This window comes from Arachis ipaensis, chromosome B06 (assembly GCF_000816755.2).
Source record: "Arachis ipaensis cultivar K30076 chromosome B06, Araip1.1, whole genome shotgun sequence".
Classification (NCBI taxonomy): domain Eukaryota; kingdom Viridiplantae; phylum Streptophyta; class Magnoliopsida; order Fabales; family Fabaceae; genus Arachis; species Arachis ipaensis.
Window position 1 is genome coordinate 120,456,132 of NC_029790.2, and position 17,930 is coordinate 120,474,061.

The window sequence follows — 17,930 nt, forward strand, 5'->3', positions numbered from 1 at the left end:
TAACATCTCATAATCTCAATGTAAAATAGTAGTTCAGTGGTTTTTCAGAAAATATTTTCAATACATCAATGATTCATCATTGCACATTCGAGTCCTCGACTCATCTCAACCACTGTTAAATCAACATTTCCATTCCGAGTCCTCGACTCATCTCAACTACTGTTAATTTCACATTTCTGTTCCGAACTCAACAGTTCATCAGTTCTTATTTCACATACCAGTCTACCTTCACACACCGTCAAACCATCCTCAGTACACCCGAAACCTAGAACTCCGTTTTCTAATTTTTCAAAATGACATCAACTAAATCTCTAAAGTTCTTTCCCATGTTCTCATACCCAAAATTATGTCCAAAAGTCTTAAAATGGTGTCATAGAAGCTTACAATCTTGTTGAGAAGGTGAAATAGTAGAAAACAAAATTTAAATTTGAGAAACAGGGCGTGTGCGTACGCACAAGGGTGTGCGTTCGCACACCCAGAAAGATTTTTAAAAGTGTGCATACGCATAGAGGTGTGCGTACGCACAGGTACCAAATTTTGCAAGGTCTGTTTGCTCGCACAAGATGTGCTAGTGCCCCCAACAGACTACCCTTCCCAACTTGTGCGTGTGCACAGGGCTGTGCATGCGCATAGGTTGTAAATCCTCGTTGGGTATGTGTGCGCACAAGCTGTGCTAGCGCTCTAAACAGGAAGCCTTTCCCTGCCTGTGCGTGCGCACATGTTTAAAATTTTGCAGGTTGTGCGTGCCGTGTGTGCACAAGGCTGTGCGTGCGCACATACCAGAAATCACAAAATTCTGCAACTTTGCAGAATTTCATATTTGGACACCAATCTTTGAATGATCATAACTCCCTCTAAAAAAATCCAAATTTTACAAAATTTATATCAATTTGAAGAGTTTTCAACGAATTTTAATTCTAAACAAATTTCAACCAATTTTGAAAATCGAGACATAAGTTATGATCAGACAAAGTTTACTAAAAACTAACTTTTACCAACACTCACAAAATCTCAATTTACCAACTTTCACAAACCACATCCAACCAAAACAATACCAAACTTCTAATCACAACACCATCCACCCTTTTAGGTCACCATTCGTCATTCACACCAATTTTTCCATCACACTTCATCATTCTCAATCTTAATTATCAAACATATAGCATTACAAACAAATTTCCCACCAATACATTCACTAATCATCCTTCTATCATCAATTTCAATATTAATCTCCCATATCCAACTACCAACATCAATATAGCCATTTATCAATCATTCCAAATCATCAATTACCATACAACACTTTCATCAACATAACCAAAGCTCATCAATTCATCATAAATCATCATACAGCAACATTCAGCAACTCAACAACCATTTTAATTCAAACCTATCCTATGGGTCACTAGCCTAAGTGTCCATGAATATTATATAGGGATGGCAACGGGTCCCCATGGGGGCGGGGACATGCCCCTCGCCCCCCGTCCCCCACCTCCAAAATATGTCCCCGTCCCCGCCCCGTCCCCGCTACGGGTAACGGGGACCCCATATCCGCCGGGGACCGGGGTCTTCACGGATATCCGCGGAGTTCTGTAAAAAACAATAAAAATCAAGAAAAATGAAAAAAAATGAAAAAAAAAATAGAAAATAAAGATAATTACATTCAAAATCAGCCAAACATAATAACATATACATCATCTATAAACAACCAAACATAATTTATCACATCAAAGAAACGTAATTCTCAATAATTCTCAAGCATTCTTCATCTTGTAATAGTTGTAATGATAGTGATGTGGATTCCAATTTACTTGAACCCTACAAACATAAATTACAGAAATCACAAACATAAGTCATGCAAATCAGAATCAGAATAAAAAATATAAATCATAATTAACCTAAATCAAAGAAATTATAACACAATCACATAAATTATGTAAATCAGAATCAAAATAAAAAATTGTAACATAAACACATAAAATCACATAAATCACAGAATTAACAAAGAATCACATAAATCATAAAAATCAAAATCAGAATAAAAAACATAAATTATAGTTAACCTAACTCAAACCAAAGTAAAAAAAAAAAGTAAAATTTCTGATGCTTCAAACCACAAACTAAAAATCAATATCAGAATCACAAACTAAAAATTTCTGATGCTTCAAAACAAAATCAGAATCACAAATGCTTCAAATCAAAGTAAAAAAAAAATAAATTCAGAGTTCATAGAAGCTACCTATCAGAAGGAAGAAAAGAGGGTCGGAGATCGGTGAAGATCGGCGACGGCTGAGAAGCGGCGTAGAGGCTCGGACACTCTAACGGCGAAGACGAAAACTGAAACCATATCTTGGCCGATCTCCAATATGCACCAAAACTCTAATATGAGCTCAAGATAATCTCTCAACCACAAGCAAGCCTCCAATTCCACTCCAACAAGTACCAACAAGTTCCAAAGGCTTCCAAACTCACAATAATCAAGCTATAATACATATAAATCATGACTAATCAACCTAGGACTCAATATAATCAAAATCTCACAAGGTTTTCAAGAGCTCTTACCTTATCCAACAGTTTGGGATGTCAAATCTAATGCTAACCAAAGGTTAGAGTGTACCTAAACACCCAAAAATCACAAAACCTCACTTAATCAAAAGCCCTAAAACTCAAAATTTTGAAGAGAAGAACTGAAAGGGATTCGAGCTTTCCTTACCAGTTTCTTAGGTGGTTTTTCTAGAGCTCTTCACAAGGAATGCGTAGCCACAAACGGTGCGACGATCGGAGCTCTGTAGCTCAAGATATGAGCTTGTGAAGCTCTATGTGAATAGTGTTAATGGAGTTTCCCTTCTTCTCCTTCTCAGCTGGGTGTGTAGTGTTTATGAGGGTGTTATGCTGAAATGGGTTCATTTAAAGCACTTATATATGTTGGACTTGGGCCCAACTTGGGTCCGGTCCAACCCGTTAGCATTTTTAGCCCGTTTGTCCCAACTTCGAGCCAAACCTTTAAAGTTAACGCCCGGTTTTCTATTTCTAATATTTTTCTAAGGTTTTTCAAGCTCAGTGATTATCATTGCCTTATGAATCTTTTAAAAACCAATAGGTAATCATTCAAAACCTTTTAAAAGAAATAATGTTTAATCTTTCAAAAATTCGAAACCATTTCCTTTCTTATAAGAAAATCTCAATCAGAAACAAACCACGCAATCAAACAACACAATCATTAATTCAGCACCAAAGTTCATTCTCAAATGTAGCACGCTAGGACAAACACAGGCAAGACAGACAAAGAAAGCACAAGTAGGTAGCAGTTACAGCAAATAGTTCAAGTAGCAGTTAAGAACAGTTTAGCAATTAGGCAAACCAAAACAAGTTTAAACCCAAGCAAAGCATACAAATGCATATGATGCATGCTTGTCCTATGGCTGATGAGGCTCATCTGTCAGTTATCCAGCCAATCTGACAAGTCTGAATTGTCCTTAGATTGTCCCCTGACGTGCATCCCCAAGAGTCTATGTATAGCTTTTTATCAAATAATCAATATTGCTCAATGGGGGTAACATTCCCTGGAATTTATATAGTGCCCGGTCACACTTACGTCGTAGGGTCAACAGAGTATCGAGTTTTCAACCTGGTACATGTGGTGGCAAGCCACAGAACTTAATCCAGAGAACCTCGTATCTCAGATATTTCAAATTCATAAGCCATATGAATAATTCAAAGATCATATCTCAACTTTCTCAACATCATAATCATTCATCAATCCAAATCTCATTTTCAAATTCATTCAAAACCATATTTCAAAGATAATCCTCATCATTCTTCTTTCCGTCCCGTTCATTAACAATCCCAATTCAAAACATAATTCCTTCTTCGATAAATAAATCAATCTTAAAACATATAATGTTTAAAAACAAATCTTTTTAATTAATTACTTCAAATAAAACTTCCAAATTTATAAAATTTCGGCAGCATCTCCTCTAAAACTTGGACACTGCCACCCTTTTCAGGTCCCATCCAAACATTTCTCAACCTTTTCTCAACCATTTCCAAATCTCAATCATTTTCAAAATTCAACCAGTTCCAATATCAAATTATTTTCAGAGCGAATCAATGCCAATAATAAATCTCTTTTTAAAATCAAACCAGCTCATATACTAAATCATTTATAAAGTCAGACTAACTCAAAATTAAACCGTTTCCAAAATTATTTTAGTTTCATATTTCAGATCATTTTTAGACCCGATTCATTTACATTATCAAAAATAGCTTCAAAACCAAGAAAGCCACTTTTCATAATAATCAACTAAATAACCTTTCAAACTGATTTCTTTTCAGCAATCACAAACTACTCAAGCAATTGAGCAATCAGTCAATCAGTCCAACAAACAACCACATTTATAAGACAATCATAATCACAGACATATGTTTCTCACATTAATATCTATTTATAACAACTCTGTAAGATAAAATAAATTTTAAGAAAACCCCTACCTCGAATAATCGAAACTCATAAACCAAACGCATCAAGAAACCCTTTCTTTTCGGCCCGCAATCAGTGGCAGTTGCAACCTCAGCTCCAAACCGCTTACGCAGCAACCACAACTACTCTAATCACAGTAGAAAATCATTTTAAACACAAAAATTAATTCACTGGCATTAATCCCCTAAACTCATCAGGTACTCAATCCCAAAATATTTTAAGTTTAAAACAATCTCCTACCTCGATTAGCTGAGTTCGCATAAACCTATTGTAACAACTCCCTTTCCTTTTAGTTCATGGCAGCCACTTCGACTGCTTCTTCCAATAACAGCGACGATGGAACAACACCGCGAGGCAGCTACAAAACGACAATAGCGATGAATCTAATAATCTACTGTGGTTTAAGGCTGAGTAAGGATACAAAGGAATATTTATGTAAAGTATGACAGAGTTAATTAATGAAACATTATAGCGAGACAAGGTGCGACAGAATAACCTTATCAGAGGAACAAGAGACTGGAATTGCAGCAGCTCCGGCGACCCTCACCGGCAAGAACAGAACCGACGGTAACTTCAAGGGGGCTGAGATAGCAAACCCTAAGAAACAGAAGCAGAATTTTGGAGTAGCAGCAGCGGCGCTGGTGACTCAAAGTAGCAACAGGGAAAATGGTCTCCTTCCCCACCTCAGCTCGTGACTCCGACGACGGCGATGGCGGAGAGAGCAGCGGCGGCAGAAACCACCCCGCAACGCCTTCTCTCTCTCCTCGCGTTGTTCTGTCTCTCTCTCTCTTCGCATCGGATTCTGCTTGAGGCTCGATAACAGCTCGCAGCGCCAGTTCGACGACAACAACTCCACGGCGGTCTAACGGCGATGGTGATGACGAGGTGCAACGAAGCTGGTGGCACACGGTGCGACGGTGGTGGCAACGCTCCTCACTCGTGCGAGCTTTCCCTGCTCTGTGACACACTCTCCTCGCTCCTCTTTCATCGGCGACGATGGCGGCACGACGAGCGGTAGTGACTCGCCGGCATGCTCTCCCCCTTTCTCCTCCCTCCTGATTCGCACCCTCTCCTCTCTTTCTTTCTTTCTGTGGATTTTTGGCTGCTGCTAAGTGTGGTGTTGGTGAGTTTGATTTTGGAAGAAAAGGAAAGGGGTATGGCGGCTGAAGGGAGTGGGGTAATTAGGGTTAGGGTTTTAGGAAGTGTTTAGCAAATTAGGGTTTAATTTGAGACAAAAATGAAATTAATAATTTTAGGTAAATTGAAAATTGGTAAATTTTAATAAAATTAAAGTATATTGTATAAATTTGAAATCTGATTTAACCTCTTAAAATTACTTTAAAAATACTACTTAATTATCAATTTACTAATCATTTTTTAATCAAGTATTCTAATTTTAATTTTTTTCTGAAATTTATGGGTCTTACACCAAACATGTGCTCTCACTCCTTGATCTCAACCCTTGGCCGTTCACCCGTATTATAGAAGGGGAAGATTCCAAGGTTGAAACCGGTTCAACCAGCTCAGCAACTTCTTCTCCAACATAGGTTAAGTCACGGTTTGAACAAAGGGAAGAGAGAGGAAAAACCGAAACTACATGCATGTACCTCTCTCAACCTCTTTCATCGATTTTCTTCAATCTTGGCCATTAATCTTAACATTGGCCCCAAGAATTGATTTTGATCATTGATGAGCATCTGACCCAGGCTAGCTTCAAGCTTCCCATTTTTGCTTCTTCCCTACCTGAGACTCAGAGGCTATCTTCTTCACAAAAATAGAAATGAATCTTTGCTGTGCCTTTAAGATAGATTTGCTTCATGAACTGAGGCCTTTTTTTCCTTCCATGGCAACAATATCTTGAAGCCTTTCTTCAAATCTTTCCTTCCGTAGCAAAAATATTTCTTAGCTTCACTTTTCTTCTATCTTCTTCTCTGATGGATAGATGTGACCGAAGGAGAGAGGAGAGAGAAGAGAGAATAGCTTTTGTATGGAGCTTGTGACCTTTGTTCATAACCCACTCTCTGTGTATTCTATTTTCTTTCTTTTTTTTTTCTTGGAAGATGATAGACGTGTGGTGCAGAATTTATAACCCACAAACTAACCTGCAAGTGCACCGGTTCGTCCAAGTAGTACCTTAAGTGAATGAGGGTCGATCCCACGAGGATTGATGGACTAAGCAACAATGATTTTGTGATTTACTTAGTTAGACAAACAGAAAAGAGTGTTGAGACTTCAAATGCATCAAACAGTAATTCAGAGAATTAGAAAACAAGCAGTAAATTGAGGTGAAATATATATGGAGAAAATAGTTAAAGCTTCAGAGAAATCTATCTTCCGAATTGATTTTTCTTACTAACTATTTTAATCATGCAAGATTCAATTCATGGCAAACTATATGTGACTAAACCCTAATTCTTTAGACCTTTTTAGTCTCCTCTAACCTTCATCAACCTCCAATTCCTTGGTCACTTAATTCCAATTAGAGGGTGAAGTTCAATTCTAGTTTATATGCCACAGAAACCCTAATTACCCAAATATAAGAGGATTATATATCACGTATCCCATTAAGTCCAGATAATTAGTGATTTAGGAGAATATGTTTTCAAGTTGTTGTTCAAGTAAAGAACTTTTCCAAGTTATACAAGAACTCAATTAGAACAAGGGTCATACTTCCATTCCACCCAAATTCATAAGATAAAGAACGAAAATAATTCTTGACATTGAAATCAATACATGAATTAAAATAGAAAAATAATAGTATCAATCCATACAATAGATAGAGCTCCTAACCTTAACAGTGGAGGTTTAGTTGCTCATGGTTCAGAGAGAAAACTAGTATTCTGAAAAACTGTAAATTGTGAAATGAGGTAGAAGAGAAGAGAAGAGTCCGAAGGGCTAATTCTTTTTCCTTTTATATCTAATCCTAATTAATGTAAAATATCTTTTCTAAAAACTAAATAATATCTTTTCCTATTTTAAAATGAATTAAAGTTTAAATCAAAATTAAATAAGGATCTTCGTGGCTTTGCAATTTAGACGTGGGGACCATCTTGCTTCTTAGTGTTTTCGCCTAACTTGGAGGGGAGTGGTGCTTAACTTGGACCTGGCCGAATTGGATTGAGTGAGTTAGCTGCACCTGGTGCCTAACTTGGCATTCTTGGCACCTAACTTGGAGGAGGCAGCATCCAAGTGAGTGTTGTTGTGTCTGGCGCCTAACTTGAGAAATCTCAAGTTAGGCACCACCTTGGTAGAATTCCATTAATGCTTTCCCCTGTCTTGGCACCTAACTTGGTAAAACCCAAGTTAGGCACCACCTTGGCAGCCTTGGTTTGATGGATTATGTTTATCTTGGCGCCTAACTTGGAATTTCTCAAGTTAGGCGCCACCCTTGTAGAATTGCTGGAGAAGAAGTATGGACTATTACACATCGTTGGAAAGCTCTAGAAGTCAGCTTTCCAACGCCGCTAGATTCATATCAATTGGACCTTTGTAGCTCGAGTTATTCAGGTTAGAGTGCAGAGAGGTCAGGGTTGACAACTTTTATCTCTTTTTCTATAGAAACTCTATCAAATCCATCCAAATGCTACCTGAAATAAACAGAATTGTACACGACTCAAATTAGCATCCATAGTGGCTAAAAGATAATTAATTCTTGATAAAACTCAAAAATTTGAATGCAAATTTACTAGGAAAAGATAGGAAAGATGCTCACGCATCACAACGCCAAACTTGAATTGTTGCTTGTCCTCAAGTAACCAAAACTAATGCCGGTTTAAGATGTGAATTTGCAGAAGAAGTGAGAGTTCAATTAGGCTCATGTCTCTTCTTGAAGTGGGGTTTACCTATTGCAATACTGAATAGTTTTAGCATCTCATTCTCCTTTGAATAAGAGGAATGTCACTGTCATTCGGAGTTAGAATTCGGATAATATTATGAATTCTCTAATCTTTTATACTTCAGTTTAATCCTTGAACACAGCAAATTTCCTTTAATTCTCTTTTCTTTGGTGCTTTACACCTTGAGCCTAGCCGTGACTTTAAATATTTTGTCTCAAAATTTACTTAACACAAAAACACCACAAGCACTTAATTGAGGAACTCTCTTTAAGTTCTGATTTTTCTTTCAATTACTCCCAGATAGTGGTGCTCAAAGCCTTTGGCATACTCTATTAATTGCATTTGATCTCGACTCTTAGTGTTCTATCTCAAGGCTTACTTGATACATTCACACCACAAGCATATGACTAGGGAAACAACTCTTTGAGCTTTTAATCATGTCTGACCTCCCTAGTCATTGATGCTCATAATATATGATTTAAGCACAAAAATACTTAATAATTAAGCATGATTAATTAACTTTTAATGTGAAAAATCATAGAAAAACCTAACATGATGCGTAGGCATCAAGAATTAAATAAGGATATTCGTGGCTTTGCAATTTAGACGTGGAGACCATTTTGCTTCTTTGTGTTGGCACCTAACTTGGAGGGGAGTGGCGCCTAACTTGGCATTCCTGGCACCTAACTTGGAGGAGGCAGCATCCAAGTGAGTGTTGTTGTGTCTGGCGCCTAACTTGAGAAATCTCAAGTTAGGCACCACCTTGGTAGAATTCCATTAATGCTTTCCCCTGTCTTGGCACCTAACTTGGTAAAACCCAAGTTAGGCACCACCTTGGCAGCCTTGGTTTGATGGATTATGTTTATCTTGGCGCCTAACTTGGAATTTCTCAAGTTAGGCGCCACCCTTGTAGAATTGCTGGAGAAGAAGTATGGACTATTACACATCGTTGGAAAGCTCTAGAAGTCAGCTTTCCAACGCCGCTAGATTCATATCAATTGGACCTTTGTAGCTCGAGTTATTCAGGTTAGAGTGCAGAGAGGTCAGGGTTGACAACTTTTATCTCTTTTTCTATAGAAACTCTATCAAATCCATCCAAATGCTACCTGAAATAAACAGAATTGTACACGACTCAAATTAGCATCCATAGTGGCTAAAAGATAATTAATTCTTGATAAAACTCAAAAATTTGAATGCAAATTTACTAGGAAAAGATAGGAAAGATGCTCACGCATCACAACGCCAAACTTGAATTGTTGCTTGTCCTCAAGTAACCAAAACTAATGCCGGTTTAAGATGTGAATTTGCAGAAGAAGTGAGAGTTCAATTAGGCTCATGTCTCTTCTTGAAGTGGGGTTTACCTATTGCAATACTGAATAGTTTTAGCATCTCATTCTCCTTTGAATAAGAGGAATGTCACTGTCATTCGGAGTTAGAATTCGGATAATATTATGAATTCTCTAATCTTTTATACTTCAGTTTAATCCTTGAACACAGCAAATTTCCTTTAATTCTCTTTTCTTTGGTGCTTTACACCTTGAGCCTAGCCGTGACTTTAAATATTTTGTCTCAAAATTTACTTAACACAAAAACACCACAAGCACTTAATTGAGGAACTCTCTTTAAGTTCTGATTTTTCTTTCAATTACTCCCAGATAGTGGTGCTCAAAGCCTTTGGCATACTCTATTAATTGCATTTGATCTCGACTCTTAGTGTTCTATCTCAAGGCTTACTTGATACATTCACACCACAAGCATATGACTAGGGAAACAACTCTTTGAGCTTTTAATCATGTCTGACCTCCCTAGTCATTGATGCTCAAAGCCTTGGACCTTGCTTTTAATTTTCTTTTACTGTTTCTTTTGCTTCAAGGATTAAGCTTTCACTTACTTCAAAAAATTCATAATAGTTCTCTAAATTCCTGCTCCTTATACATCAACATCCTTTGATTCAAATTCAAATATGCACGGTTCATGTCATGCATTCAGAATCACAAAGAATACCACAACATTTAAGTAAATAAGACTACTCTTTGTTATAAACTCTATTTCTCATGCACTACATCTTTTTCTTCTTCCTTTTCATTTGAATTCAAGCTCAGTGAGCAATACATGAGACACCTTTCAGAATTAAAGCAAATAACAAAATAAAAATAGCAAATTAAACTAGAACCTAGGAATTGAAATAACAAAGGATCATGCAATAACTAAGACAAAACATCAGAAAATAGGAACATAACATAGTAATGGCAAAATAATATAGGAAGTGAAAGGAACTAAGCCACCTCAATCTCCATGGTGGGGATCTCTCTCCTCTGGCTGTCATCCGTATGGTCCTCTCAGGAGGCTATAATCCTGTCTCAGTTGAGAAATCTCCTGGCACTGAGAGTCCTGAGTAGCTCTCATCTAATCAAGGGTGGTGGTGAGATACTCCCATCGGTTGTTCTGTGTCACCCTCATCTCCTCAATAGACACAGTGTACTACTGCCAGCGGCTATCCTGTGTGATCCTCATCTGTTCAATGGAGGATGTGAGCTGCTACCAATATTCTTGGGATGGAAAGTAGTGTCTTTGAGGCAGTCGTGGCTGGTCCTACTGAGCTTCCTCCTCAATCTTCTCTTCTCTGTGGACCTTGTGCTGTTCCCTGTGAGTCTCCATGGTCTTCTTTGTGATTGATCTCTCAATAGGAATGGGGAAATCATTTTCCACCTTTACCCCTGCTACTTCACACAGGCGGTAAATCAGATGTGGGAACCCAAGTCTAGCCTTCTTGAGGGGGTTGGAGGCAATGTTGTATATCTGATCTAGGATAATATCCTCCACCTCCACTACCTCTCCCTTCATGATACAGTAAATCATGACAGCCTGGTCCACAGTGCATTCGGACCGGTTGCTAGTTGGCATGATAGACCTTCTGATGAAGTCTAACCATTCCCTAGCTACAAGAAGAAGCTCAGTACTCTTTAGTTGGGTTGGCTTGCCTTTTGCACCTATCTTCCATTGAGAACCCAGGATGCATAATTCTTCAATAACTAGATCCAATTCTTGGTCTCTATGCATCCTCTCACTATAACAGGCATACATATGATCTGGACCCGGCAGATGGAGAGCTCAGCAGACATCTCTTGGGCTGAACTCAATGACCTTGCCTCTCACATAACTCTGATAATTTTTCTCATTGTCTCCCTCAATATCTTTGTATGTGACCCAGAGGTTTCCATAAAACTCTTCGACCATCAATTGTCTAACCTCCGTGTGCGGGTTACACAGAAAATTCCACCCTCTTCTCTCAATTTCAAATTGAATTTTTGGATATTCATCTAGTTTCAGTGCAAATCTCACTTCCAAAGTCACATCCCTCTTGTAAGTATGATCATAAAAATATTCTTCATGGAGCTTAGATCGAAACCTGTGTGTATCATGAGAACTGGTAGCTGGCTCTTTACCTTTCCTATTCTTTGAAGGTGTACTAGTTTTGGGTGCCATTACAGAAAATAGAGAAAACAAACAAGCAAAGCGACAACACCAAATTTAAAACTTTTGCTCGTCCCTAAGAAAATTAGAGAAATACAAAGGGGAGGAAGGAGATAGTGAAATAAGAAAGTGAAAAAGAAAAGAAGAAAATAAAAATTAATGCTAAAATTTTCTTTTCTGTTCGGTTTTTTTTTATGGAAATAAAGAAAGACAGAAGAAGAAAAATAAAAGAAGATGAGAATGGGGGGATGGGTGAATATAGGGGAGGGGTATGGGTTAGGGTTGTTGTTGGTTTAGAGGGGAGGGGGTTTCGGAGATTGGGTTTTCTGTTGTGACGAGGGAAGGGGGAGGTCTTGTGTGTGTATAGAAGGGTAGTTGAAGTGTGTTGAGGTGTGGGTGAAAGAAGAGTGGAGGGGGCTTATATAGAGGGTTGAGATGGAGGAAGGGTTGGGGAGAAAGGTCACAGGCTTGTCTTGGGGCTAGGAGGGTTTCACGGATTGGAGTTGGGAGGGGAGAGGATCTTTGGGGAAGGGAACAAGGTTCACAGGTATGGTCTAGGGGGGATCTTGAAGAAAGGGGACAAGAGCTATAATTGTGCACGGCTTGAAAACAAAAAAATGAAAGGGAATATGGTGTAATTAGGGGAGATATGGTGTGTTAATAGGCCTGATTCGGTGTGGAATTGGTCAAAGTTAGGGGGCTGACGCCTAACTTGACAATACCTGTGCCTAACCTGAGTTGGGGAGTAAGTCTCATGGCGCCTAACTTCAACCCAATGGCACCTAACTTGATGCTTTCACTCCTTATAGCGCCTAAATTCAATAGTTGGGCGCCTAACTTCATGTGCCTTTCACCCTTCACGGCGCCTAACTTCATGTTCCTTTCTCCCCACTCAGTGCCTAACTTGACAAAGCTCCCTTCACTGGCACCTAACTTGTGGGGACTGGCGCCTAACTTGAGAGCTCCCGAATGCATCAACTGCCTCCACGCCTAACTTCAAGTTCCTGCGCCTAACTTCCCTTGGGCCCTCAACATGGCGCCTAACTTCACTGTTTGGTGCGCCTAACTTCAAGGTGACCGAATGGAATGGAATTTCAATGCTTGGTGTGGCGCCTAACTTGAGATATTAGAGTTAGGTGCCACCCTTCCTGAGAGTGACACAAATCTTGTACGCTGCGTTGACGCCTAACTTGAGATTTTCAAGTTAGGCGTCACCCAATCCGAATCAATATACTCCAGGGTGTTCGAAACTCTATCTTCAGGTACTTGTTTCTGTTCTAATTATTCTGCATGATCCACAAATACTCAAAACAGAGGAAAAACAATAGAACTTAAATAAAATCAAACAAATAACAAAATCAAAACAACAGAAATCACACTAAAGGATACAAAAATATCGGATTGCCTCCCGACAAGCGCTTCTTTAACGTCACTAGCTTGACAGTTATTTCTGCTAGTTTAGCAGATGAGCATACCTTTGGCGATCAACCTCGCCTCCAAGATAGTGCTTTACTGCTTTAACCTCTGGCCATTAACTGTAAAATTTCTGTCCGAATTCTCTTCTTGAATTTTCACATGACCATACAGTGATGCTCTGGTAACCATAAACGGTCCTAACCACCGGGATTTCAGCTTCCCGTGAAAGAGTTTGAGCCTTGAATTAAACAGAAGCACCCTCTGACCTGGATCAAAGACTCTGATGGTAATCTTCTTGTCATGCCATATCTTAGTTCTCTCCTTATAAAGCTTGGCATTTCCATAGGCCGAATATCTGAATTCATCAAGCTCATTCAACTGAAGCATTCTCTTTATTCCTGTAACTTGAGCATCAAAGTTCAGAAACTTGATTTCCCAGTAAGCTCTATGCTCTAGCTCAACTGGCAAGTGACAGGCTTTACCATAGACCAACTGATAAGGAGACATGCCAATAGGAGTCTTGTAAGCTGTCCGGTATGCCCAGAGAGCATCATCAAGCTTCCTAGACCAATCCTTCCTTGAGATACTGACGGTTTTCTCCAGAATCCTCTTAAGTTCTTGACGAGCAGGCAGAAGTCGGCTAATTAAGAAACCAAAAATAAGGAATACGTTGTGAGTATAGTTCTTAACCAGCTAAGGTCCGCCTCATCAATTTAGAAAAGTTGTCACAAAATTTAGAAATAAAAATACTGGGAGTATGAGTCCCAGGTCATCTCCCAACGAGTTGCAGGAAAGGGTGCTAATTTATTAATCAGGAGTTTTAAAGAAAGTTTGAGTTGGATAATGAGCAATTAAAATAATTGTAAATTAAAGCAATAAAAACTAAGAATTATTATTAATATAAAAAGCCTTGACTGGGGGAATGATTAATTGGAAGTTCTATCCATGTTGGAATCTTCTCAAGTGTAGTGTAAAGAGGTTGTTGTTTTCACTTAGTTAACCCTTACTAAATAAAGGAAAGTCAAGTGATTGAGCTAACTCTTATTCGCAAATCCTAGTCCTCTCCCTTGGGAAGGTCTAGCGTTAGTAAATACAGAATTAGCCAACTACGTCCAATTAACTAAGCACTTGAGCACTCCAACTCAAGTGTCTCCTCTTAATCAACCCCCATGTCAAGTTTGGAGATCTACTCCATTGATATGAATATAATACTCAAAAAAATATAAGAAGACATAATAAATTAAATAAAATAAAATAGAGAATTAAAATTAATTAAAAATAAAAGTAATCCTTTGCATCAACAATCCATGAAAATAATCTAATTGTAACTCTAAATAAAGTAAATAAGGATATGGAAGAGTAAGTGACAAACTAGATAACATAAACGGTGTTTTAAAAGAGTAAGGAATTAGGAAACAAACTAGAATAATATCTTCAACGGAGGGATGACTCTTCAATATCCAAAAGCATAAAACTAATAAATTATAAATGTATGTGAATGTATCTGAATGTGTATGAATGCCTCCTTGAGTCTCTGCATGTCACCTAGCTTTATTCTATGTTTCTGGGCCGAAAACTGGGTTAAAACGCGGCCCAAAATCGCTTCCAGCGTATTCTGTTATTTCTGCAGATCGCGCAGGTCATGCGTATACGTCGTCCACGCGTGTGCGTCATTCAGTGATTTTCCTTGTCACACGTACGCGTCGTCCACGCGTGCGCATCATTTGTACAGACTCCAATCCACGCGTTCGCGTCAGGCACGCGCACGCGTCACTGCGATTTTCTCCATTTCGCGCGCACGCGTGAGCCATGCGTGCGCGTCGATGTTCGCTGGTCATCTTCTTGGTTTCTTGTGTTCCTTCCATTTTTGCAAGCTTCCTCTCCATTCTTTAAGCCATTCCTGCCCTATGAAGCCTGAAACACTTAACACACGGATCACAGCATCGAATGGTATAAAGGAGAATTAAAATACACAAATAAAAGATCTCTAGGAAGCAAGTTTTCAACCATAGAACAAATTTGGGAAGGAATTGTAATATCATGCTAATCATATGAATAAGTGGGTAAAGACTTGATAAAACCACTCAATTAAACACAATATAAACCATAAAATAATAGTTTATCAGTTCTCTGTTAGAAACCTCAACCTGTCCACTTGTCTGAGGGTGATAGGGGGTTTCCACTTTATGACGGACTCCATACCTCTGTAGAAGTGAGTCTAGCTGTCTGTTACAGAAGTGACTTCCACCATCACTAATGAGTGTCCTTGGGACACCAAACCGGCTGAAAATATATCTATGAAGAAAGCTCATCACCACTTTGGCATCATTGGTGGGTAGAGCCACAGCTTCCACCCACTTGGACACATAATCTACTGCCACCAAGATATAGTTGTTGGAATATGAGGGTGGAAAAGATCCCATGAAGTTAATACCCCATACATCAAATAACTCAATCTCAAGAATTCCCTGCTGTGACATCTCATGGTTGGCAGGGAGATTCTTAGCTCTTTCACATCTGTCAGAGTTCTTCACAAATGCTCTTGAGTCCCGGAAGAGAGTCGGCCAGTAAAAACTGCTCTGAAGGACCTTTGTAGCTGTCCTTTCACCACCAAAGTGGCCTCCATAATCAGAACCATGACAGAACCAAAGAATCTACTGTGTTTCCTCATTTGAGACACATCTCCGGATTATACCATCTGAGCATCTTCTAAAAAGGTATGGTTCCTCCCAAAAGTAGTACTTTGCATCAATCAGTAGCTTCTTCACTTGTTGTTTACTGTACTCTTTTAGAATGAAATTCATGGCTTTGTAATTTGCAATGTCCGCAAACCAAGGAGCCTGCTGAATGAGGAACAGTTGCTCATCTGAAAATGTTCAGTCACAGCTGTGGGTGGTTGAACACCCTCTTCAATTTTAATCCTGGAAAGGTGGTCAACTACTTGATTTTCTGACCCTTTCATGTCCTTGGTCTCAATATCAAACTCCTGAAAGAGTAGCACCCATCTGATTAATCTTGGTTTAGAATCCTGTTTGGTTAGAAGGTACTTCACAGCAGCATGATCAGTATAAATAATAACCTTAGAACCAATTAAATAGGACCTAAACTTATTAATAGCATACAAAATAGCTAATAATTCTTTTTCTGTAGTTGTGTAATTCTTCTGAGCATCATTTAACACACGACTAGCATAGTAACTGACATGTATAAGCTTGCCATGCCTCTGTCCTAAAATAGCTCCTATAGCAAAATCACTAGCATCACACATTAATTCAAATGGCAAATCCCAGTCAGGGGGAGCTATGATGAGAGCAGAGGTAAGGTTTGCTTTTAGAGTTTCAAAATCATGCAGACAATCAACGTCAAATAGAAAAGGAACATCAGCAACTAAGAGGTTGCTCAATAGTTTAGCAATTTTAGAAAAATTCTTTATAAATCTTCTATAAAATCCTGCATGACTCAAGAAACTTCTGACTACCTTAACATTAATTGGTGGTGGTAATTTTTCAATTACCTCCACCTTGGCTCTATCAACCTCAATCTCCTTGCTTGAAATTCGATGTCCAAGAACAATACCTTCTGTAACCATAAAATGGCATTTTTCTCAATTTAAAGCAAGGTTTGATTCTTGACACCATTTCAAGACCATAGATAAATGCTTAAGGCAGGATTCAAAAGAATTACCAAAAATAGAAAATTCATCCATAAATACCTCAATAAACTTTTCAACCATGTCAGAAAAAATTGAGAGCATACACCTCCGAAAAGTTGCTGGGACATTACAGAGTCCAAATGGCATTCTCCTGTAAACAAATACTCCAAAAGGACATGTGAATTCTGTCTTCTCTTGATCTTGAGGGTCCACTGCAATTTGGTTATATCCAGAATATCCATCTAGAAAACAATAAAAAGCATGACTAGCTAACCTCTCAAGCATCTGATCAATGAAAGGCAGGGGGAAGTTATCCTTCCTTGTAGCAGTGTTGAGCCTCCTGTAGTCTATGTACATTCTCCATCCTGTGATGGTCCTTGTAGGAATTAGCTCATTCTTTTCATTCTTGATCACTGTCATCCCTCCTTTCTTGGGAACTACCTACACAGGACTCACCCAAGGGATATCAGAAATAGGGTATATAATGCCAGCTTCCCATAGTTTTATTACCTCTTTTTGGACCACCTCTTTTATAGTTGGATTGAGTCTCCGTTGTGGTTGCACAACCGGTTTAGCATCATCTTCAAGAAGGATCTTGTGCATACACTTGGTTAGATTAATCCCCTTTAAATCACCAATGGTCCACCCAGGTTTCAAAAAAGAGCTAATAATCACTGGATATGAATCATTTTCACCTAAGAACACATATTTCAAAGAAGAAGGCAAAGGCTTTAGCTCAAGCTTAGGGACTTCCTCCTCCACCTTAGACATGTTCACCATGTTCTTCTGGGGTGGTGAATCATCAATCTCAAGTAATTCATAGTCAGAGAGAGGATCCAGAATATCATCAAGTACCTCAGCTTCTAGTACATCTTGAACAAGTGGTTCAACAACATCAATTCTCATACATCCTTCAGAATCATTAGGGTGTTTGATGGTTTCAAATACATTAAGGACCACCTGTTCTTCATTGACCCTCAGGGTTAATTCACCCTTTTGCACATCAATCAGAGCTCTACCTGTAGCTAAAAAGGGTCTTCCAAGAATAATAGAGGACTTTTTATCCTCTTCC